Source organism: Thermobia domestica, chromosome 3 (genome assembly GCF_964235325.1).
Source record: "Thermobia domestica chromosome 3, izTheDome1.hap1.1, whole genome shotgun sequence".
In the NCBI taxonomy this organism is placed as follows: Eukaryota; Metazoa; Arthropoda; class Insecta; order Zygentoma; family Lepismatidae; genus Thermobia; species Thermobia domestica.
Genome location: NC_137456.1, coordinates 267,064,627 through 267,083,549, shown reverse-complemented (window position 1 = coordinate 267,083,549; position 18,923 = coordinate 267,064,627). Strand labels below are relative to the sequence as shown.

Sequence of the window (18,923 nt, the reverse complement as noted above, 5' to 3'; positions counted from 1 at the left end):
GTTTATGAGCAAAATCATTCTAAAAGCTATAGGTGCCTCTTGAAGTACTATAAAATACGCTTTAATTTTTGTGCTTGTAGTCGATATGCCACATTTGAAGAAATAGGATGAAGACACGACACTTGTAAAACACGAAAGGTCATATGTTACATATCAAATATCTATATACAATTTCATTCGCGTCGGTCCACTTCTCCCGCCACTCAACGCCTCAGTCCACTCAACTGATTTTTTTTCTTTCAGGAAAACAGTACAGCACAAACATTAATTGTAGACTGGAATCACCCCCAACGAAAACCGAATTCCTTCACTTTGTGACTACAATATCTGTGCACAATTTATTAAGTTCGATAAACTCCTTTAAACCTTCTTTTCCCAGAAAATAAAAAGGTATCCGTTTATTTTGGCCGAAAAAACGTATTCGCTTATTTTTTCCTATTGTTCATACACAAAGTTTCGTTGCAATTTTTCACGTCCTTTACACACATATGACATACTGTTACTACCACTTTTGATATTCCGTGATCAAAGGTTTGGAGGGGTCCCTACCAAATCCATGATATTTTCCAGGAAAATACGAAACCCGTATTCTTTCATTTTATGTCTACAATATCTGTGCACAAGTTGTTTTATTTCGGTTCACCTCTTTTTGCCATCCTGGCGTAAACGTTCAAAATTTTGGATGGGCGTTTTATCCTCTAAAGACGATTTTCCACACAAAATAAAAAGCCAGAATTTGTTTATTTTTTGAATGTTGTTCATACACAAAGTTTCGTTGCAAATCGTCACGTCCTTTTCAGATATCTGACACACAGTTTTAGCACTTTTGATATTTCGTGACCAAAGTTTGAAGGAGTCTGTACCCACCTAACTGTGTATTCCAGGAAAGTAGGAAAGTGTCTACAATATCTGTGCAAAATTTCATTCACTTCGGTACACTTTGTCATACCTTTCGGGCGTGAAATTTCAAAATTTGGTGTGTTTCTTTTACCCCTGAAACTGAATTTATGCACAAGATAAAACAAACTATATTCCTTTCTTTCTGCATATTTTCCATACACAAAGTTATGTTGTAATTTTCATGTCGTATATTCACATCTGACATACTGTTACTAGCACCTTTGACATTTCGTGATCGATGGTTTGTAAGGGCACTTGCCCCACCCAACCATTTTTCCAGGAAAATACGAAAGTCGTATCTCACCTTTTATGTTTACAGTATCTGTAAAAAAAATTCATTAAGTTCGGTCCGCTTCCTCTTACCATTCGGGCATCAGATTTCAAAATTTTGGTTTCGGTTCATTTGCCCCTTTAAACGACTTCTGCACAGAAAATGAAAAAAAAGTATTCCTTTTTTTTTGCGTATTATCCATAAACAAAGTTTCGTTGCAATTCTGCATGTCCTATACTCACATCTGACATACTGTTACCAGTTCTTTTAACATTACGTAATAGAACGTTTGCAGAGGTTTATTCGCCCCACGCAACCGTTTTTTATAGGAAAATACGAAACCCTAAATCTCTCACTTTATACGTACAATTTTATTCACTTCTGTTTATTCTTCCCTTTCGGGCGTCAACTTTCAAAATTTTTGGCGGGAGTTTTTGCCGTAAAACCGTTTGTCCGCAGATATTAAAAACCCGTATTCATTTATTTATTGCATGTTGTCCATGCGCAAAGTTTCGTTGCAATTCGTCATGTCCTTTACACACATCTCACATACAGTTAATAGCACTTTTGATATTTCGCGATCAAATGTTTGGAGGAGTCTTTGCCCCACCTAACCGTTTTCTCTTGGAAAATTCGAAACCCATATTCCCTTAATTTGTGTATACAATATCTGTACAAATTTTATTCACTTTGGTTCACTTCTTCATACATTTCGGGTGTCAACTTTATAAATTTTGGAGTGCGTTCTTTCACCCCTGAAACCGAATTTCCGGAGAAGATAAAACCAACTATATTTCTTTATTTTTTGCGTATTGTACACACACAAAGTTATGTCGCAATTCTTTATGTCTTTTACACGCCTGACATATTGTTAGTAGTGCTTTGGTATTTCGTGATCAAAGGTTCGGAGGGGTCCGTGCCCCACCCACCGTTTTTTTTTCAGGAAAATATGAAACCTATATTCCCTCATTTTATGCCAACAAAATCCGAGCGGAATTTCATTCACTTCGTTTCAATTGTTCTTGCCTTTTGATCGTCAACTTTCAAAAGTATGGGGGGTGCTACATGCCCCCTAAAACCGTTCCTCCAGAAAAAATAAAAAAACAATATACATTGTTTTGCATATTGTCCATACACCATGATTCGTTGCAATACTTCATGTCCTTTACACACATCTGACGTACTGTTACTAGCACTTTTGACTTTTTGTGATCAAAGGTTTGAAGGGGTCGGTGCACACCAAACCGTTTTATGGAGGAGAAAACGAAACTCGTATCTGCATCTTACGTCTGCAATATCTATGCACAATTTCGTTCGCTTCTGATTACTTCTATTTTCCTTTCAGGCGTAAGCTTTCAATATTTTGGGTGGTGACTTTTCCCCCTAAATTTTTTTCCGCAGAAAAATAAAAAATCCTTACTCCTTTATTTTTTTCCGTATTATTCCGTATTCCGTATTAATGTTTGTACACAAAGTTTCGTTGCAATTCTTCCTGTCCTTTACTGTCATTATCACTTTTGATATTTAATAATCAAATGTTTGGATTGTTCCCTGCACAACCGAGCCCGTTTTTCCAGAAAACTACGAAACCAATATTCCCTCATTTTAAGTTTCAATATCTGTGCAAAAATTTCATTCACTTCGGTTCATTTGTTCTTGCCTTTTGGGCGTCAACATTCAAAATTTTTGGTGCGGCTTTTTATTAAACTTTTACTTTATGTGACTTTTCTTTTTTGTGAGAGTTTTTTGGGGGAGGAGAGAAATGCTATGAGTTTATAGTCTTATGTAATCTCTGCTTCGTTACGTATGGGTTGAAATATAATCCATACAGTTTTATAATATCTGCCATGTTACATAAGGGTTGTAATATATGTTCGTATTCTCTGTGCTATGTTAAAATAGTGGTGGAAAATAGGCCATACTCTTTTATTTGCTCTGCTATGTTAAATAGTCTTATGTAATATGTTCTACGTCAATATGGGTTCAAAAAGTGGTCATAAAGAAGAACGAATACACCCATAAAAGGTGATCATTAAAGATAACAAGTATACCCTCATAAAAGAAAACGACTTTTAGGGATCTTCAATTTTCCACAGCTGGGCTATTCGCGTGACACAGGACATAGCAGATCGTGCGAAATGAAAAATCGAGTCCTTCGGATCCATTGAGACCTGAGAATTGTGGAAAATTCATCACAAAGTGTGATCAAGTGATTGTATAATTGTTCACGGCCTCTTCATCATCGGTCAGCTAACATGAACCTGCTATAAAACAGCCGAAATCAGTACTGCACCAGAAGAAGGTAATCACATGTGAGTATATTTACCTCAGATGACACCACTTTGTGAATAGTTGCCTCTTTTTTGCAGGGCGTCCTTATAGAAAAGGCTAAATTTTACAGGGCTCGGAGTCATGTGGGGTCACCCGTACCGTACAGCTATGTAGAAACTAATACCTCGAAAACTTCTTCTCCTTGATGATCTCATTTTCTATGTTGATAAAAGAGAATGGGGTGTATTCATTCTCTTTTACGACTCGTTTTTAAACCCTTATTTAACATAGCAGAAATTACATATAGACTACGAGCACCTATATTCGCAACTCGGTATATAACATATCAGTGTTGGTAAGAGAGTATAGTTTATTTATCAACCCATATGTAACATAATAGAGCTAATAAAAAGGTATGACTATATTTCCAACCCGTGTGTAACAGCAAAACTTATACAAGAAAAGCTATGACGGTATGTAACATTTTGGTAGTCTTTTACGACATAGCAGATGACCACTTTTTACAGCCTTTACTGAACATAACAGAGATTACACAAAAGACTATAATAAAATAAATAGCTCATAGAACTCGTTATGATGATAAAGAGGAAGACTTATAGCAAATTATAATAACGTTTCGTCCTTAAAACTGGTTCTTTTATAACAATATTTTCAATTATTATTTAACATTCCAAATTTAAAACACATATTACAATCAAAAGTTAACATAGCACAAGTTACACACAACTTAGACGTCGAACACATATTACAACCCCTTTAGGCAGAATTTAGCAACCCCATTTTTATTAACCCCTGTGTAACATAGTATAGCTTCCTTAAGTAAGGTTATGACTTGTTCAGTTTTACGATATGTTTTGTCAACTCATATTTTATACAAAGGGTGTTATATACAAGCATTAAGCTTGGTATATATACATTTTTGAACATGGTGATTTTGAATTTTTATTAGTGTATGAAGGATACGTCCTTTTATAAGAAAGTAACCAATTTTCATGAAACTCGGTATGTAGGGGTTTTCGAACGTGATGATCACGAACATTAAATTTATTTTTACCTAGGCATTACAGTTTATGTGATTACGCCTCGTGAACGGAATGATATATTAAAATAGTTATTTCATGTTTAGCAATAGGGCCTTGAGTACTACTTATTAAACATGAGATCACCTTGATGTCAAGGACCAAATAGTTTACCATGCCTAACTCGTGAAAACAGTGCAACATATTGAAATTATGTTTGCAGTTTTTAGTATAATCACACAAAATAGTTTATGTGATTAAAGTAGTGACCTTATGTCTGCCCTTCTAAGAGAATAGCACCTTCGTGTAACGCTACTTAACATAATAGAGAAGGCGAGTGAGGTCATATGTGCGGCGTTAGTTTTGTAACGCCTCTTTTTTCATTATAGCAGAAATTATACTTAAAGACTATGACCCCTCTAACGACACCGATGTATCATACCAGAAATTATGTAAACAATTTCAAAGACTGTATGTCCTCATTTGTAAATCCTACAATATATATTCTATACAGCCTCATTTAAATACGTTTTATATAGGTAAGAGATCAAGGGCGAATATTTATCTGTGTCTTAAACGGAGCATTTTTAAGAACTTCTTTTTTATGATTGGTATGAGAACAGTGAAAATCGGTGACCTGTGTTTAATGAAATCCGTATAGTAAGTCATTTCATAAAAGGATATAATCTGTCCTGCTTGTGACTATGAAATTTACAGAGCGACGAAAAAGGCCAAGGTTCCCTAACATCCCATAATTGGAACTTGCTTTAATATGGATCCGTTTAGTTACAGAGTAACATTTTTCCAAATTTAAATTTTATATACGTTAAAACTTTTTCTACTTTGTGCATTTTTGTACTAACCAGAGAAATTGTACCAAGTTCGAATCAATTTCAAAATTTAATTCCCATGAAATTTTGTGTTTTCTACATTTTGTACTTCCTAAAAGAGTACCATTTAATAAATAAAGAAAAGACAATTTAACATTAAGCCATTTTAATTACTTAAATAGCGGTAATTAGCTCAACATTTGGTTCTCTTTTGTATCACCAAGAAACTTGGTTAACTGTTTAGCTCTGGTGTGACATTCTATTTTCTAGTTTGAGTTTTTACTATTTTCTGTTATTTAAGTAAGTCAAGATGGATCATTTTAACCAGCTCAGATTCTTGCACTTTTATGCCAACAAGAAATTTCCTCTATTCAAACAAGCGAAGAAATAAATTTGGGTAATTTACTTTTATACAATCCAGGAAAATTGTATTATTTAACTGAACGAAGAAGGTTAATTTTAACTAGCTGAGAGTTCTTTACTTTTTGTACTATTCACATAATCGAGGGAAAAATTCGTTCGTTTATTTAAATAGTAAATACTCATAAAATTCTGAGTTAGTTGGAAAAGTTCTTTGATTATTTAAATATATTTTTCTGACAGGTACAATATTAAATATACAATCCAAATGTGTTCCTTCTTTTATTCTGATAACACAAAATTTCCTAAAATTCTCGGGTAATTAAAATTCAAATTCCAAAATGAAGATAAGAATAATGGAAAATTTCAACCTAGCTAAATTTTGAAATTGGTCTGGTTGGTACAACAATCTACAAAATAGAACAAAGTTCTAAGCTTGTTAAAATTCAAATTTAAAAATGTTACACTATATCAAAATGGATTAATATTAAAGCAACTTTCAATTACGTAATGTTGCGGAACATAAGGAGCATCGGTTGCTTTATAAATTTCGTAACCACCGGTTTCTTTCGTTATAGAAAAATGGTCCACACTCTTTTATAAAATGGTCACTGCTTTTGTACATTGCATTACCCAATTATCATCTGATCCACTCCTTGGACAATCACATTAGAGGTCGCTAGATAAAATTCCTAGTAGAGGTTAAAAATTTACTTGATACCTTCTTCGATTCACGACTCACCAAATTCTACCGTCATGGAACTCGTGGCTGTCGTGAACGTAGCCAGAAGATAGTCGATGCTGATTATGACTATTGTTGATCTTCCAGGTACGACTTGGGTGATATATCGATGTTTGGAGGTATTGGGTGAAAAGGCGGCAGAACTACAAGTATCTTGGTTTACTTTATAGATTGCAATACATTTTTGATCAGTTATACACTTCACCTCATTTAATGTGACGTCATTCCTCACTTCACCGGTCATGTTTGCAAATAAAAACACACAATTGGACAAGAAACTTTTTCACTACGACAGAAATTATTAACCGATGAAGTATTTATATTACCGGGAATATGGTTTACTATGCGAATATACTCATTCTTTAATTATGCTCGTATATTGCGGGGTGCTATTTTTTTCAAATATTCCCAGAACGTACCTACACTTTAACTGGAAAGTTTGCTTGTAAAACCAGAAATATGTTATTTTGTAAAATTATTCTTGATGTCGTATTGGTTCTATTGAAGTGAAATATACACAATGATAACGACGGCAGATATAAAAGAAAAGAGTTCATTCTCAATCTCATACTTCTCTCTTACTTCTTTCTTTCCAACAAACACTAAAGAGTGAATGAGAAGAAGGTTAAAAATTAAAAGTATTATTTGTTTAGCAAGTAGAAAACAGCAGAAGAATAATCGACCAAAAACGCCGTTGTCTTCAATGGCTTTTTTGGTTGTTCATTCTTTACCCGTATATTACGTTGTTTCATTATCAATTCAATCATATACACTTCAAATATCCTCTGAACCAATTCATCAGTTCTTTGATTTTCTAAATCAATATTATTGATCCTTTATCCTGGAGAACAAACAGAGCATAAGTGGTCTTACTTATTTTTTTAGAAAGGTAAATTACTATTCATTTATGATAAGGGGAACTTTCCAATAGTTTCATGGTGGATTCACCGGATATAAAACTAATATTTTTGAGTTTCAAATCAGTTGTGGCACTTTATCAGACGACCAAGATATTGCATCTGGTGTAGGTACCGCTGCTCGTCCATGGAGTATCCACACGCACTATAGGGAATAGATTACCAGAGTAAATATTCGGGATTACGCAACAATTTCCCCTGTACCACTAATGCCACAAAATCGCTTCATACTGCTCTCCTTGAGTCCTCAAGGGAGAACCAGGATGGGAGAATAGCGTTTTGTTATGTTCATCGATGAAATTCGATTCTAGCTGTAAGCTCTTGATGACAGACTGTGAGTGGTACGTCGACCAGAAGAGTGTTTGCTTCCACAGTATGTTCGTGAAAGACACATTGATCTCACGTAAGCGTTATAATTCCCTCTCTCCTTTAATGTTTGTACATAAGACATTTACAGGTACCTTCTACGTGCAACATTTACAGGAATCCGTTCTACTACCTTTCTTTGAACAGCAGGGTGAGGTATTTTTCTCTCAAGATAGTGCACGTAAACGGAACTGTCCGTAGAACATAATCTGTTCTGCAAGGTTTGTCATGGATTCCCTGGCCAGGACGTTCCTCAGACTTACTTCATATCGAAAATGTATGTGACATCATTCGTGGTTGTGGCATCATTCGTGGTTACCTGATTTTTTCCAAGTCCACCTAAAAATGTTGCTGTTTTGCACGATCAGATCGAGAAGGCACGCTAGAATACTACAAGACCGTGTCCGTTATCTCTATTCACCATATTATTGCGTGAAACCAGGTCTGAATTGATGTCTGCGAAGATCACACACGGTACTAATGAGGGCCAGGAAGTGTAATGGTAAACATATCTGTGCGAACTTACTGCATATAAAGTCAATGTTGTAATACAAATAAAGTCATACATTTATTATGAACAGTCAATCGAATAAGTGTCACTCATATTTGGAAACAGTCTCATGGCGTTGTATCATTTTCCCTCAGTGTGTATATACATACGTATGTGTGCGGTGTGTCAACTACAATCATATTAGATGTGAAACCAAAAGAAAAATAGAAAAGGAACTTTCTATAGCGCATGAAGCGACTATATGAAGTGAAATATCTACACAACTATTGGCTAACATCGTCAGCTGAACAATGTTTTCTAGCCAATAAAATTTTGCAATTCAAGTATGTTTTACTTTTCGAATAGAATGATGCAAATTTGATTTAGAATTGGAATAAGCAATTAAAACAAACACAGAATCTATATCATTCGGAGATGAGCGTTCCGAACGTTTCGAAACTTAAGTCAAACTTTTCAAGTTAAAAAAAAAACTTTTGCGCACACGAGGAATCGATTACTATTCGTCCACATTAAATTAAATAGAAGTAAGAACTGCTTAAGTTGACTAAGACAAGTGAATGTGTTATGAATGAGATGTTAATCTGTAAGTCTTTTAATTGTTTTTTGATTATAGCTTTAGTAGCCCGTTTAGTAGCGAGCCTATAGTTGTCGTTAACATACAGTTTAGCATGTTATTCGAATCACAAGTCGACGCATTGAGTGTGAGTGGTTGCCTTCTTTATCACAAACAGGCATGCTAATCATCTAACTGCAAGGATGATCTCTAAATATTATATTCCCCTCCCATCCAACCTTACCCGATGATCGCGGTCCTACGTGATCAACGGGTAAGGTTGGAGATGAAAGAGCAGCATGATTTTACATTCAAGGAGCTCTTATCACTCACAAGTTCTTGCATGCAGTATTATCAGCGGTATCGATCTGTGTTCGCAGAGTTTTCGGGGCACTTTTGGAAAGTAGATGATTAATGGAAGTCTTTGGTGAAGTAAACAAAATCAGAAACTTTTTCTAAAATTAAAAAAAGTAAAATTACAAAAGATAAAACAATCCACAAATGTTGTATCCTTCTGGGAAGGCCAGATATTTGTTTGTCGTTCGACAGATTGTTTATTTTGTTGCAATCCTTCTTTTTTGGTTGCCATACATTCCTGTCAAAGAATTGTTTCCTTGTTTCCATTCAATTGTAACCCGTCGATCCCACGATGATACTTCTTTGAGGTCGTGATTATGCGAGAGCCGGGGAAGTAGTTTAAGTTCCCCTCGTAACAACCTCTATCTGAAGTTGCACACACATTATCTCTTTATAAATTTATATATAGTGCAAACGTTTTATGGGTACTAAAACTATAAACTCGGAGATGCACTCACATTGTCGCCAACAAAACTCAATCCAAACGAGAATGAGATGAACTTTCAAGTTGTTTATAATATGGAAATGACAAATATCGTGGTATTTGTAGAATGATGTCTTGCAATTAAAAGTAAAACGGCCGAACGAGCCAATGCAAAATCAAATCGTCTGAGTAATATAAAGGAATTGTCCTGTTCCATCATCAATGCAATTGCTACTTAAAAGGTCGGAACAGGTTCATTATATCATGAAATTACAGAATACCACTATGTTGGTGAAAGTGGTCGATGAGAAGTAAACAATGAAACTACAAAAATTGACAACCAATAGCCCAGTTAATATTTCGCTAGAATCTCGTCGTCTACTGTACGTCACTTGCGATGTAATAACACATTGGAAACTCAAAAATGCCACCGAGGATTTGTTAAAATCGGAGCTTGCTTACCAACTTAATGTTATGTAGCTGGTATCAAAAGTAGGAAGTCAGGTAAACTCGTTGCCTCTCAGGCAATAATTCTTACTTTCACTTTGCCAACAATTCCAAAGTACATGAAGACTGGTAATTATCAGCTTAATGCCCTTTCTTATATTCCTAGTACGTTGTGCTGGTTCAAAGGGCAACACTTCGTGCACCAATATGTCAGGTATTGCGAGCGATTTTACGTTAACAGCGGCCAGGAAGTCATGGTGTGGTATCCGCAAAGCCCTTTTTGTCAACTAAAAACGAGATCATTCTGCTTGATCTCGGGACTTCCAGATTTGCAATTAGGAAAACGTATCAGACAGCTAATGATTGATGAGAAGATCTCTGCCGCCGATCGATTAATCGAAAACATATCTTCTTCCTGTTTTCTACTACGTTTAGACATTCTTTCTGTAAATCTGTTTTAACCAAAACGTCAGACATTCCCACTGAAACTGATTTGGTTTCAGACGTAATCCTGAAATTGCAATATCTAGTCGCATCTACTAGCGAAAACTATATAACTCATGTTTCTATTAATAGTAATCTTTAGCGAAAACCGGTTCATCGCTGTTTTGCTGGCCTAAGGCTGAGCGTACATGATGGCTTAAATATATTATAATTTCTGAGAAAAGACAAAAAATATTATTTTTCGTAAACCATCATTAGTTTCTTTAAAATTAAAATTTGACATGATGGAAGACCAACTAATGACCACAGAGTGAACAGTGATTAGTTTACGTGCAAAATTTCATCTCTAATGCTAATATCCAAAATTACGGCACTTCTTTAGTAGAACTTTAACTCTTTCATAGTCACTATATTTATTCCACACAATTTCTCTCAGACCACTCATCAATCATTGTTTGAAGGAAACTCAATTCAGTTCCAACCAGTGTTCTCTATTTCTGGCTAAACTCATTTTTTATGTGATGTCATGGAACTGGTCGAGCATTGCCCCATGTTCTTCGATTCTCTTCACTCTCGCCAGATTCAGATAATTTTCCGACTGCAAACTGTTTCCGACAGCTCCGAGTTTTCTTCCCTCGCATGTTTACCATTTATTACTTATACATTTGTCAATCTGAAGCTTTTACGAACACCGATCTTCTTCAGCTCTATCAGTACCTAGAATCGAGAGTCTTGCTTCCTGAATATCCTAAAGTTTTTTTCTCATCTTTATTTCTCTATCCGCGCTGAGGACCGTTAGCATCAGGTAGAAAACTGTCTTGAGGATAATGGGTTGCTAATCCTCAGTGATGGGAGTCCGACTCATTTCTTCACTACCCATTGTGCATATTCCTGAATCGACCTCTGCCTGTGCAGTGCTTTTCTTTTTCTATCGCATTGACATGTGAACGATATTTTGATGGTTGTGGCAGTGATGGCTTTCCATTATTTCTACATAGTCTGACTGTTATTTGTTCGTTTCCTTACCGACGATGGTATACCTGTAGCTGCTGTAACAAATGTCTTTGAGCGGACATTTCTCAATGCTGGTAGTGGCCGCATTACGGAATTGGGTGGCGACAGTCCTTACCACCCAATTCCTTGCTGCTCTGCGGAAATCCATGAGATTATAATGATACTTTGATAACACTTTTTGATACGAATCGTTATCCATTTAATATAAATCATGAGTGGTTTTGCGTTGTGTGCGACCTTTTCTCAACACGTGGTAAAACCATCGGAGAAGCAAAGCTGAGAATATTTATTTCCTTTCTGCGTTATCGAAACAAAAGCCTGTCTTTACAGTCTTGCATCGGGTTCGTTCTCTTACGGGCGTTTTACAGACTTGACCTAAAGTAATAGCTATATGGCCTCACGTTTCGGGCTATCTCAGTATCTGCATACTACCCTGCAGGTTTTTCTTTGGACAAGGTTAGAGACCATTAAACTTCACTACGGCCAACAGTGAGTACTATAATGCCTCTCTCACACTTGCAAAGTTTTATTTTACTCTCTTGAATCCTACAGGAATTCCCCAGGACCCCATCACATCTTGTATCGTATGTTGTCCAACCAGGGTCGTGATAGACAGCTTGCATTAATAAAATTGTATAATCGCATCAGATTAAATGATTTTCCACATTGTTTGCGCGAGACTTTAGTTCTTTCCATGTTGGAACGAGGCATGATACAACTAGCTTAATGTGCTACAGACCTTTTGCTCTTACGAACTGCATCTTTAAGATGTCTTAACTATTGGCAAATGGGCGCTTGGCTTTGTATTTGGACCTAATATGCTATTCAATAATCATAAGAATGCATTTCCCTCTTTCTGAAGCACTACTGGCAATCTCCATTATCTCGATAGCTAGATTCATAATATCATTTCCCAAAACAGAGCACTTTTCACTTTTTATCTAACTTGAAAAGGCGTAAGACACCACATGGAATTATATTATGTTGAAACAATATTATGACTGAGGTTTTCGTTGGGATATGATTCATTTAAATTGTATTCAATAGCGTCATTTTCAAGAGTGAGTAGGACCTAAACTTTTAGTGTGCTTTGTTGAAAAAAATTGTGTTCGACAAGACAGTGTACTTAGTGTTACTTGGTATCGCGGTTCCGGCTCCTGTTCGTGGTCTGCTTTAGTTGATTATCTTATAACCTATGTTTCCTACTGACACTTTCGTAGTATTATTCGACTAGTTCAACTGGTTGTACAGCGGGGGACACTTGTAAATGGTACACCTTAGCCGTAAATCTCCATATGGCTGTACCATTTAGAAGTGTCCCCCTCTGTACATAATCTTTTCACTGTCCAATGAGAAATGACTTCAGTTTTCCATTGTTGAGTCTCAATATGTGCATTTCTCCTATCAGTGCATTTATTATTGACCAGGACTTGTATGTGAATGGTACTCGTTTGTCATTCGTTGACATGGTTCATTTTCTGAATTTCATCCTTGACTCGACTTACGTAGTCATATCACATTCGTTTTCTTAGGGTGCTGCACTGATGTGCTCCGCTGTACCTTAATCCAATCCGGTCTAATTAGATTATAGTTTTGTTGCTTTTGAATCTGCTGGCGCGCCCTAGACACATCCTATGACTTGGGTATTAGACTAGCCAATTGCGCCTTCCGATTCTAGTCTCTTTACCAATCTTAATTTGGAGGTCAACTTACCTTTGCTTACGTTTCGGCGTGACAAAGTCCTTTACAATTATTATTACATAGGTACGTTGCGTTTTTGAATATCACTGCAGACCATGTCTACATGTTCAGAATATTTAATTGCACTATCCTACACGCCCACTTGCTACATGTTCATGGTACATCCGTGGTCGTGAGTGTTTTCTGTGCCAACAACTGCAGCAATAGGACTACTACGTCGTTGTTTGGTCATTTCGGCATTCGGAGAAACCAAGGTCGTGACATAGTCATCAACCACTCTAACTTGACCGAAGTAGCATTGGAGCATATTCATCCTCGGTTCGATTTCCGTAGGTCTTATTGGGTACGTAGGATTTCACACCATGTAGGATGGTACATATTTGCTCGCTATAGTTCTCGAGATGAAGTGCTCCTGACATTCGGGTATCGGGGACTTCCATTTGACGCAGTGTTACTTGCTGAGTGTTTGAGTCGACAATATTGTGAGAAATTTATTGCCATAGGGCCTAGTATGAAAATTTATTGTATTATCAAATTTCCCAAAACCCAGAACTTAGAATACTGTACATGACAGACTGTAACTTACACTTGTTCCTCAACTGGATAATGATATTGCTGTTGTTGATCACGTCCTCTCTTCATTTCGTGCCTGTAACAATTCTCACGCTCTCAGAATTACTTTAGGCATTTGTTCGTGTATTTATTGTTGCGGTGTTTTTATATTTTATTTCAGCTACTTATTATTTTTCATTATTTATTCATATTGTTACATATTTTCTCTTGTTACCATTATTAATGCTTATTCTTACTGTTCTCAACTTGTTATTGGTTTATATTTGCTACTTCTATACATATCGAAGTATATTATCCATACTGCATATTTGTTAGCTGATCTCAAATAATTAAATTTTGTCTCTTCTTATAAACTTTAACTTCACTTTTACAACATTTTTTTTCTATATCTCAACCAATTATTCAATCAATGAAAAATTATATAGTATGGATACTTGTATGTAAAAAACTTTAAAAAGACAAAAATGCTGTGATTATTTTTATTATTATTTTATTGCTATTTGTGTTATTGTTAGCCCTCACGCCTGCATTACTATATAGCGTGCGTTTTAGTGCATTGCATGTAAGTATGGGAAAATTGAAAGTTTAAAAATTGTATGGTGGCCCCCTCCTATGTTGTTTCAACTGGCAAAATCTGAATGCATACCAAATTTTAGGTCATTTGGTGATGTTTTGACCCCCGCCCAACAACGATTAGCTATTTACATAACTTATACATATATCCTTATGAACATTAAATATCTTGAAATTATAGATTTTCATTTTTTAATTTAAATTCCATTTTCTACTTTAGATTCCATTTTCAAGTGAAAAGATTTTTACGCTAGGAGGATTTTTGCTAAAATTTTCTTAATTTTGTTTTTGCAATGACACTTAGTGAGATGTATTAATTTTAAAATATTATCTTTCTACATAAATTGAAAATACAACATTTTACTTGTATAAGACTTGTTTGCCAACTACATATAAAAACAAGTTTAGTAACAGAGTACTACATAATACACAGAATCACGTCAAATGACTTGGTTTATGGTTTTGTGGAGGAGAATGTCAATTTCTTCAATGTCTCTTTTCGAAAGTTAGGGATTTCTTTGCGGTGATATTCGATCACGTGCTATAAAAACTGTTTTTGTGTTTCATCATTGGTAACACTTGTTGACAAGTCTTGGATTAGTTTCACAGCCCGTTCCGACAGATCATTCACCACTTAGACATACTGCACACACAAACACACACACACACACACACACATATATATATATATATATATATATATATATATATATATATATATATATATATATATATATATAAATATATATATATATATATATATATCAGCTTCTTGGTAATCGAGATAATTGTGCCACTCACTAACAGGTTTTCCTAGCCAGTCTGCGTCAATTCTCATGCTGTGAAACAAAAACCAGAATTTAGACCCAATAAGGGATGATAGTTTGGTACTTTGGCTAAGAATAGGAACAATTGGATGGCCCCTTTCAAACTTTATTTGGCTGAGGAATTCGGAGTAATGTTCGAGCAATCTGTTGTCGTTTTGAAGAGGAAAGTCTGTTCGAAAATAGAGTGAACACAGCACATACTTCGGTTAAATACAAGAAGTGCCTTTTCATGGCTTTTATGGCTGCATTTGCAACTTGTGGATCATACTTGCAATACTTGTTCAAGTCTTGCCATAGCTTGAGATCATTATACGCTGCATCGGCCCTAATAGATAAAGAGAGCCAGTTCACAACGCAGAATAGGACACTAAATTTATATAGTGCTTCCAGTTTACTAATCATGTCGTTGTCATATCCTGCTTGAGCACTGAAAGCAAACATCTTTGCAGGATACAAAATGAATGACATCCATCGAGTATGAAGCGTTGCTCCTCTTTCAGGTGTCTCACCCAGAAGTATCAACATCAATTCAGCACACTACCGATAGTCATCACGAGGTAGCAAGTTATTTTCATTTGGAGTAGAAAGTATTCTCTTTAGTGCTTGTTTAGAATTTTCATAGTAAGTTTCAGACTCCTGTCTTTGATTTCCAGTGTCCTAAAACCAGCTTCTGTGTTAATAGTTAACCAAATAGTCTCTGAATTGAATAAATTCGGAGTTTTCATTACTTGATGTTGCACCAAACAATTCTTTGTGAACAGAACTTAGGATTGTTTCAAATATATGATGCCGACCAGCTAACATAAACAATTTCTTGTCAAAGATGTTTTCCAACCGAACACAAGCTCCACTTTTCCACCCTGAGTTCGAATCTGTAGTGTTAAAAACAAGGGATCTTACATTATCTGAAACATTCCACTCATTTGCAAGGGAAAACGTAGCTCTTGCTTGTTCTTCACCTGTTGTGTTTGTTATTACTGGGATACCACGAATTTTGTCTTCTTCACAGCCTGGAATGCCAGTTACCAGAGTCGCTAATCTTTCTTTTTCTTTTTTTCTTTTTTTTTTTTGCCTGCTGTCTATGTGCTTTTAATTGAAAGAGTAGCTTTTTCCAGTGGAACTCTCTTCTGTAAGAATTGCTCCCATGAATGCTGTTCGTTGACCACTTGACAGATTAAGCCTTTCCCCCGTAGTTGGTATGATATGGCTTGTAAATGGATTTCTGGGTAGTTTCAAATCAATCAATGCACTTTTTCTACGAACAGTATCTGTACCAGCTGCGCCATTGCTTGTTGATGGAAATACAAACAGAGAATCGTCAGTTGGTTCAGGTTCAACTTCCAAGCTATCCGAATCACTTGAATCAACGCTATCGATATCATCAAGTTCGAGGATAGTACTTGTGCTCATATTTGTTGAAGCTTCCTCTTGATGACGCTTCCCCCTCGCAGCTTGCTCAATTTCCTTTTCATGATGAGATAATTTTCTCATAACTTTCGCAAAATGTGTCTTATTAAGACCACCTAACTAAATTTTCTGACATGTTCGTTGATCTTCTAAGAAGTGCACATCTTCCAGAACCATTTTCCTAGTTCTACATCTGTCATGTTCGATAATAGAAATAGCATTGTCAAAGAGTAGAGGAAGAGATTTGAGAAAGCTTTCACGCTCAGCTGGGGAGTTCTTTCTTGTTTTATATTTCCGCAGATTCTCGTATTGCACAATTAATTTATTCAGTTTTGCTTTGGAATGTCCTAATTTGATAGCAGTTACAGAAATGCCAGAAAGTTCCCAAAATTGCTCAGCCTTCAGAATAACGTGTTTCATAACATTATATCTTTTATCTTTCTGCGATTGAGAAAAAGCAAGTAGCGAAGCACATCCCCATTGGTGGGCAGTTGAAATCCTTTTCTCGGGGTCAAACCTTGCAACAAATTACCTAAGAGCCATGCTTCAGACATTTGTTTGTCGTCCATTCGAAGCACTGGTCGGTCTGTTGTGGATAAAATTGGAGGAACCGGGTCCTGAGATGGTTCTTTTTCTATACTTTACTCATTTCTGCCTTAGTTATAATCTGTAAGGAAAAAAGCAAAAACATTAAAAAAGTTACTTCGTGTTATGTATGTGCGCTTTCAACTGAAAACTATTTTTGGGGTGGGCGGGGGTCAAAACGTGACCTACAAACCTTAAAATTAGCACACAATTTTGTTTCAGTAATTGTAACAATATGGTAGGGGGGACAATAAATATTCGAAAAAAAATTTTTTTGCAATACCCTAGTGCGTTTAAATAGTTCACGGAATTGTTTCATTAACTTCTTATTGGAAAAACCTTGATAATTTTGAGAGGATTACATTTGATAGGACTTCATCAAATAGTGGAAATTGAAGTCTGTTAACCTTAGTTTCAATGCTGAAATGAACGATCAATTTGAAAACTACCAATAAACAAACGTGTATGATATACGTCCATCCGTATTGGTCCTGGAGATTTTATTTTCTTTCACAGTAAATAATGTTTCAGAAATTAACGCCAATTACTATAATTCTACTGTATCCTGTAAAATGATGTTGAGTTCAACCAGATGATACAAACTCTCCCTTCCTTAGTTAACCTTTTAAAACTTTTGACATGAAGTATAAAATACAACGGTCTAGCCCAAACGTATAGGTCAAATGGACGCATGTACGACGATGTTACTCGTTATGTTCAACTATAGGACAGAAATTTAAATATTAATTCAGATTTGCAGAATGTAATTAAGAATTATTTTCTCAGTTATCTCTTAAGTAAACTGGACCCTCTCATGTTCTTTAAACTTGTCATACATATAGACATAATAGTTTAAAAAAATACAAAATATCTCTGAGCAATTCCATAATGTTACCCAACGTATTAAACAATTGCTACTATGTTGTTGTCTAAAGAAATCATCCCAAAGAACATTGAATAAATTTGTGATTAATGATGTGTCTTTTATATAAGAGGTTCACTTAACTTAGTTAGTTCTATAATTAATATTTAAATTCCGTATGTAACTAAAATTGAAATTTAAAAAATTTCGTTACTTTGATAGTTGATGTTTCGTAATGGAAGACTTTGTGTCCGCCTAACTGAAAATCAAATAATTACCTACCCCTTCTCAGGATAATTTCATGTCAAAATCACAATTTCTCGTAAAATATGCAATTGATGAAAATACAATATGTAGTATTTTAAGATACATGTCAAGCAAACTATAATTACTCACTGTAACACTAAACTACAATGGTCGTTCATCATAATTAAATTTGAACAAAAAATACCTAAAATATATGTTCTTCACACGGAAGGAAACGTTTTGTTCAAAATATATTAAAGAACGAGTAAAATAAAAAAATAGCTACAATATCTTTGTCAACATGGATGAAATAAATAAAAACGAAGTGAAAAGATTCGACCTTTTACCTATACATTTTTAAACAAATAAATCATGAAGTAAACGATTAACTAATCGCCTTTGATTTAGTCAGTCAAGTTTCTGGTCAGCTGGTATATCACTTCTTTCCTAAGTTCGGACTTGAAATTTCATATGGGCCGCGGTTGCTCAGTGGTAGAGCGTTCACCTCTGGTGCTTGGGGTCCCGGGTTCAATCCCAGCCCCTACCAAGTGAATATTGTGGTGGACAAACATCGTGTGCGTGGGTTTCCTCGGGGTTCTCCCGTTTCCTCCCACTTTCTTCTTTCCACCATTTCATTCGTCCCTCATCATCACCGTCTCCTTTAGCCTAACCGGCATAAGCGTGGGACGTAAAACTCAAAGA

At 35.6% G+C, this 18,923-nt stretch overlaps 1 protein-coding gene across 2 annotated transcripts in view; it reads left to right on the top strand.

Annotated features, from left to right (window-relative positions):
- LOC145681643 (uncharacterized) overlaps window positions 1-18,923 on the top strand; it is a 238,272-nt gene that overhangs the window by 131,378 nt on the left and 87,971 nt on the right. The gene's annotated exons all lie outside the window — the stretch shown is intronic.